Below are 6,417 nucleotides of genomic sequence, written 5' to 3'. Positions count from 1 at the left end.
CAGATTCTTAATACTAGTTATGGTTTCTGTTTGGAATGCTTAGGTGCTCGTAGTAAGACTCTTCATTATATCTTCTAAGGTAACGCTGAAACTAATGGGTTGTTGATGTGTGTTATGATTCTGGTAATTCGGGTTCTAGAAAGTTTGATGCTGAAAGTTCGTTTGCTGAAAACCCGTTGGTGGCTGAAATTGTTTTCTTTGTTGATAATTGTTCTGCTAAAAATTTGGAGGTTGATTATAAGTCTTTTGTTGTTGGTATCCTTCGACAGCTTTGACTGGAGCAACATCCTCTTACAAAATCAGATACATATCAGTTGGATGTTCCGCCTTCAAACAGAAGTCACATGGTTTCTTCACATTTGCCTTTCTTTTGTCAAGAGCAGAACAACTTTTGCCAATTCAGATATCTGAGCTTCCAGATGAACATTGTTGACTTCCTTGACTCCCCTTGGCTAATCTGGATTCCACTCATCTTCATTTCCAGAATGTTTAGACTCGATCGTCAGCTTTTCGATCAGCTCTCTGATTTCAGTTGGTGCCATATCATCAAAAGAACCACCACTGGAAGCATTTATCAAGCACCTCTCCATGGTTGTCAAGTCTTCACAAAAGAAATTATAAACTTGATAATCGTTGATCCTATGTTGTGGGCACCGAAACAGAAGCTTCTTGAACCTTTCCCAGAAAGTATGTAAAGCTTCTCTTTTTCCTTGTTCGATCCCAAGGATATATCTTCTGAGAGTAGAGACTCGTATTTCTAGAAAGTATTTCTCTAAGAACAACTTTGCGATTTTTGTCCAAGTGGTGATGCAACCAGATGGGAGTTCATATAATCATTCACTTGCTGAATCTTGAAGTGAAAAGGGAAATGCCCTTAACTTTATTTGGTCTTCAGTGACAGCATGAGGCTTCATTCCTGAACAAACCACATGAAATTCCTGAACAAACCTCTGAACATGGGAAGAAGATGAATCAGCCCGAAATTGAGTTCGAAGTTCTAGGCTTCTAGAAACGTAATGCAAAGGGCTTCTGGTTGACCCCTTGAGTGGCCCACTCTCTAAGGGTCTTTTCTGCTTCGTCTCCACTCATGGTTAATCCTTAATATTTGAATTCTGAAGAATATGTGGGTTCAGATTTAACGGAAGAGGGTGGGGAATATTTTTTATAAGGGCTGTTTTGAGGAGAATATGTGGGTACTTTGGGAATAAACGGGTCTGATTCGTTCCATAAGGGAGTGCCTTGTGGTGTGGAGGTTTCTGGAGGTACTGAAGATGATGATTAACCAGCTAATTGTTTTCTCTTTTTTGCTTCTTTCTTTAGTTTCCTTGCAGTTCGTCGATTTCTGGATCAAAAACTAAAGGTGCACTTGAACGAAAAATTCTTGTCATAAAAACATTAGAAAGCACTGTGTCCCCGACAATGGCGCCAATTTGTTAACACGTTGTTGCGCGCGTATTAAACAAATTAATTATCACTGCTGGTTGTACTAAAAATATAGCACATGGGAGCAGGGTCGAATCCTCAAGGATACAACCTAATGAAAGGCCTGGCAATCGTGTCGTGTTCGGGTTGGCGTGTCGCGGGTTAGCGGGTTGGCGGGTCAAAATATGCCAAACCAAACACGACTCATTTAAATATACAGGTCACTGGTTGGCGGGTCACGGGTTGGCGGGTTTGGAACATAAACTCATATATGACCCACCAACCCATTTATTTATACGGGTTCACAAGTTGGTGGGTTCGTGGGTTAGATTTGGGTTTGTGGGTCCAAATTTTAGATATTTAAGTGTTAAACATCCAAATGAAAATTAAAAACATTCATAGAAACATGTTACAGACTTATCCTTATAGGTTACAACTTATGACCTTAGACCATCCACCACAAGTAATAATGTCAAAACAATCAAATGGTCTATGAATAAATGATATATATTATATAATACTTATTAAATATTAATCCTTGATACATAAATACATTTAAAAATATAATTATTTTTTTTATTAAGAATATAAACGGGTTGGCGGGTCAACCCGTTTATTTTTTGAGAAACCCATATATGACCCGTTTAATAAATGGGTTGGCGGGTTGACGGGTTAGCGGGTTGGCGGCTTGAAAAACTCAACTCAAACCTATTTATTTCGTGTCGTGTCGCGTGTCATGTCGAGAATTGCCAGCCCTACCTAATGGTCAATGTCTTTTTGCATCATATACATTCTAGTCAAGAACCAAAAAATATAAAAGGGGATTTGAGTTAAACTAAAAACTAAAAAATACAATGATATTAAAATAAGCAAAAATCAATAATAAAAGTGGTTTTAGTTCTGCTGTGACTTTCCTAATTATGCAACTAACTCATATTTGATTATTTCATATGCGTTCTATCTAAGTTGGTACTGAGAAAAACTAACAAACTCTAGTAATTTCTCTTTTACCTAAATTAGTTAGTCAAAACAAGCTCTTTGAATTAACCCTAACTTTTTACTATTCAATTAAACAAGCTCTTAATTAAATCTGAAAAATTGCGTTAAGTTCTTCACTTCTTTGTAAAATTCCCAGCAATACCCAATACTTCTCACAAGCTCGGAAGAATAAAGGTATGATTTTTACAGTTTATACCAGAGTTAAATCCCAAAACGGAACCAATCTGATACTTGTTACTTTTTACCAATTGACAAGAACAATTACGGATTCTGTTAATTGGTTAACTGGAATGATAAAACCCTAGCAAGGTGATCAGACTAACAAGAATTTAAAACCAAACATTCATTAAGCTTAAACCTGAAAAATCAAGATAGAAACACAAAACGAAAATCAGATCTGAAAACTAATCACATGAAAAGTATTATTCTATGCAAAACTGAAAACTAAAGTTTAACCAAACATGGCCAAAAACAAAATCATACTAAATAAAAGAAACATTTACTGAATAATCTAGATAAAAAAATGTGTGAGATGATTCGCAACCTTCAGATCTTCAAAATTCGCTGAAAGAATTCAAAAATAGCCTTCAGAAGAGGTTTTTTTCATCTGGAATCATCCAACCCTTACAATTAATTATGATGGTTATATTTATACTCAAGGTGGAAGCTTCCAAAACAAGAATCTCCAAACATGTGATCGCATGTATTGAGGTTGTGATTGTTGGTTTTCAAGAAAACACGTCACAGGCCTTTTTAATGAAGTACGAAGCTATTTCGACACTTTTTGGAAAAGTTGGGATCGCATGTATAGAGGTTGCGATCGTATGTTTTCATTTTTCACTTTCAGATGAATTTTTGGCATTAAAAAACCTCGAAGACAAGTTGCGAGCAAAGTTGTGATCGCATAAAGGCTCCATGCGATTTCATGGAAAACATTCGCAATCGCATGTTTTTCTTAAGACGTCCGAAATTTCATCTACTTTTCAGAAAATTTTGAATCATGTCAATCGGAGTTACGATTCATGAGATATGGTCAAAATATTGATAGGGGATCAAAGCTGTCAACAACATCCTTTAGCTTCAGATTGCAGATTCTATATTCGTGTGATCAATTAGATCTAATGTTTCTTGACCAAAACAACTTCCAAGAATTCCTAATAATTCTTCATAAGTTCCAAGCTCCATTTTAAGCTCCAAACGCACATCCAACTACTCCGCTCGAACTATCTGAAATTGACATTAGAACATGAGCAGTCCAGGAATTCTAACGAAATACATGAGCTTAACATTATTTAAATAAATGACATGAAAATGTACAAAATATGATCCTAAATGCTAATGAAAACTACCCTAAAAATGCATAAAATGGCATCTAACACTAATCCATACTCTCAGATCAGTGGCGGATGACTATACCTAATCCATACTCTCAGACTAGGGAAGGATGATTCTGCCTAATCCATACTCTCGGATTGGTGGCAGATGCATATATTTGATCCCTAATCGATCCTCACAGATCCTAGTTTACGATTATCAGGAAATTAACTCACCTAATGAAAGAATATGCAGACATACTATTCAGTTGTCTGATCCCAACCCACTATTTCTGGTCACCTAAGAAAATAAACAGACATACCATTACAGTTGTCTGATCTGGACCCACCATTTCTGGTCACCCAAGACGGAATACGTACTCTGGTACCATTTTCGTACAATCAACACCTGAAAGTGTCTAGGAGAAGATCTTTACTCGTGGTTCTAACCTACTCACACGTATCTCGAATAAGAGTACCTAATATCAAACTTAATTGAACCGGGTATCTATAATGAGCCCTACCTTATTAACTTGAAAAACTACTAGGTTCCCAATACCAACTCTGTTTAGACAATCTTTTTGTACATATTTAACACAAAGTATACACTTTTATCCTTTTCTCTAATAATATTTCTATTATTGTTATCATTTAATAATAGATATATACCCTTTAACATATATAGAGTCATTTGGTTCGCATATCGCATATCCTCAAATACATATCTAACACATATACCATGAAATAAGCATATAGCTCACATATAAACTTTCTAACATATATTTAATACTTTAATTAATACTTATTAAAATTATTTTCATGAAAGGGACTATGCACTCACTTGACTTAGGTGGGTGACCGAAGAATTCGGCAGTACTCCGCAAAACTCCTTGAGTTTTCTTCTAACGTGACCTAGATACGGATGTCACTAAGTCTTAGTTAAATATTCCTAACGATTAATGATATTTTAGATTCCTCACTAATCTGAATGTCTACATCAAGATCTATCAAGTAAGGAACAATCAAGTAGGATTATATCGGAGGTAGGGTTCGTTTGGTATATAGAGTACACTATTTGGAAATCTCACTTTAAACACCTCCACTAAATCCAGCCTAGAAATCATTCCCGTAAGTAGATCGATCAGTAATATCATATTGGATTTACTGAAAAAAATCTTAATTATAGGTTCATAATAACGACTATGATTATAATTGAAAGTTACACTTAAATAAAATAAGTGTAGCTTAACTTATAGAGCACACTGATGAAAACTGAGAATTAAGCGGGTATAACTCTGACTTGAGATCTCCTAATTGTCGACTATCTGACACTGCATGTTTTTGTCGAAGTGGCCAAAAACTCGAGAGTAAAAGGGCTAAAAGTTAGAAAGACTTCCAGAGAGATTATGGTGAGAGGTGTGAATAGAAATGAAGGATTTCGCAGGGTTTATATAGGATTGAAAAGGGTGCACGTCGGGCACCATGTCCCCTGCACGTCACGCATTTGGTTAACCAAGGTGACGTGTCGCTCTCTGCATGGTGCCACATGTCAAGCATCTGGTGGAGTGTCAATGAGTGTCGCGCATGTTGTTTGTGCATATGCGGCTGCACGTGGAAAAATATGCATTCGTAGAAATTCATAACTAATTCATACGAGCTCCTTTTTCGATGGATTTTATATTCATGTGTAGCTATCAACGAGATCTACGACTTTCATTTAGACTCCATTGGCTAATTTTGACTTTATTTTTAAAGTTATATTTTTAACAGACTTAGACTATTAAAGTCATTTAAAAATTCATCACCCTCTCATATGATATCCGTTCTCGACTATCTTTATATCGACAAATAGGTGTTGACGAGATCTTAAACTCTCGTTTAGATTGTCTTTTCATAACAATCGACCGATTTCAATTTCGGTTTCTAAGTCGTATACTGCTACGCTGAAATATTATAAAAATCATAACTTCCTCTCACGAAGTCAGATTTAGGCGTTCTTTATATGTGCAGAATCCTTGTCACATATTTAACCTAAATAATCTTCTATCAAAAGTCTACTTTAACATTTATAATATTCAAATTGACTAGCCCTAACTTACGGGTGTTATAGACACCCATTTCCAACAATCTCCCACTTGAACAAGTAGCCTTTAATGCATAGGATTGTCGTATTAAACCTTCCAAGTATTTTGAAGACATTCGGTTCTCTCCAATCCAACTCTTATCAATCGTCATTGATGTTTCATTATTAAAAATTATATTGTATATATAGTTATCGAAAGTTAGATTGTATTTGGGCTATATAAAGAAATATATACCTAAAAATGTAAAGAGTATTCACAAGTATATAAAGAAATATATACTCGAGAAGTAAAAATCAGACGGAATGGATAGAGTATTCACAATGGTAGGCCTCAAAACCCACTTTTTGAATACCTTATCTCATATGTGAACTTGTATTGCATGATTGTTTGTTTGAGAAAAATTCGGAAGCATTTCGACTTAGCTCCAAGTATATAAAGAAATATTTACCCGAGGAGCAAAGAGAAAATGACAACCAAATTTTTATTAAACAACAATCATGCAATGCAAATTCACATCCTAGATGAGATAAAGTATTCAAAAAGTAGTCCCAAAACAGGGAAATCCTAACATTAATTTCTAAATCAATTTTCAGACAATA

The sequence above is a fragment of the Lactuca sativa genome, chromosome 6 (genome assembly GCF_002870075.4).
Source record: "Lactuca sativa cultivar Salinas chromosome 6, Lsat_Salinas_v11, whole genome shotgun sequence".
In the NCBI taxonomy this organism is placed as follows: Eukaryota; Viridiplantae; Streptophyta; class Magnoliopsida; order Asterales; family Asteraceae; genus Lactuca; species Lactuca sativa.
This window is presented reverse-complemented; position numbering follows the sequence as displayed.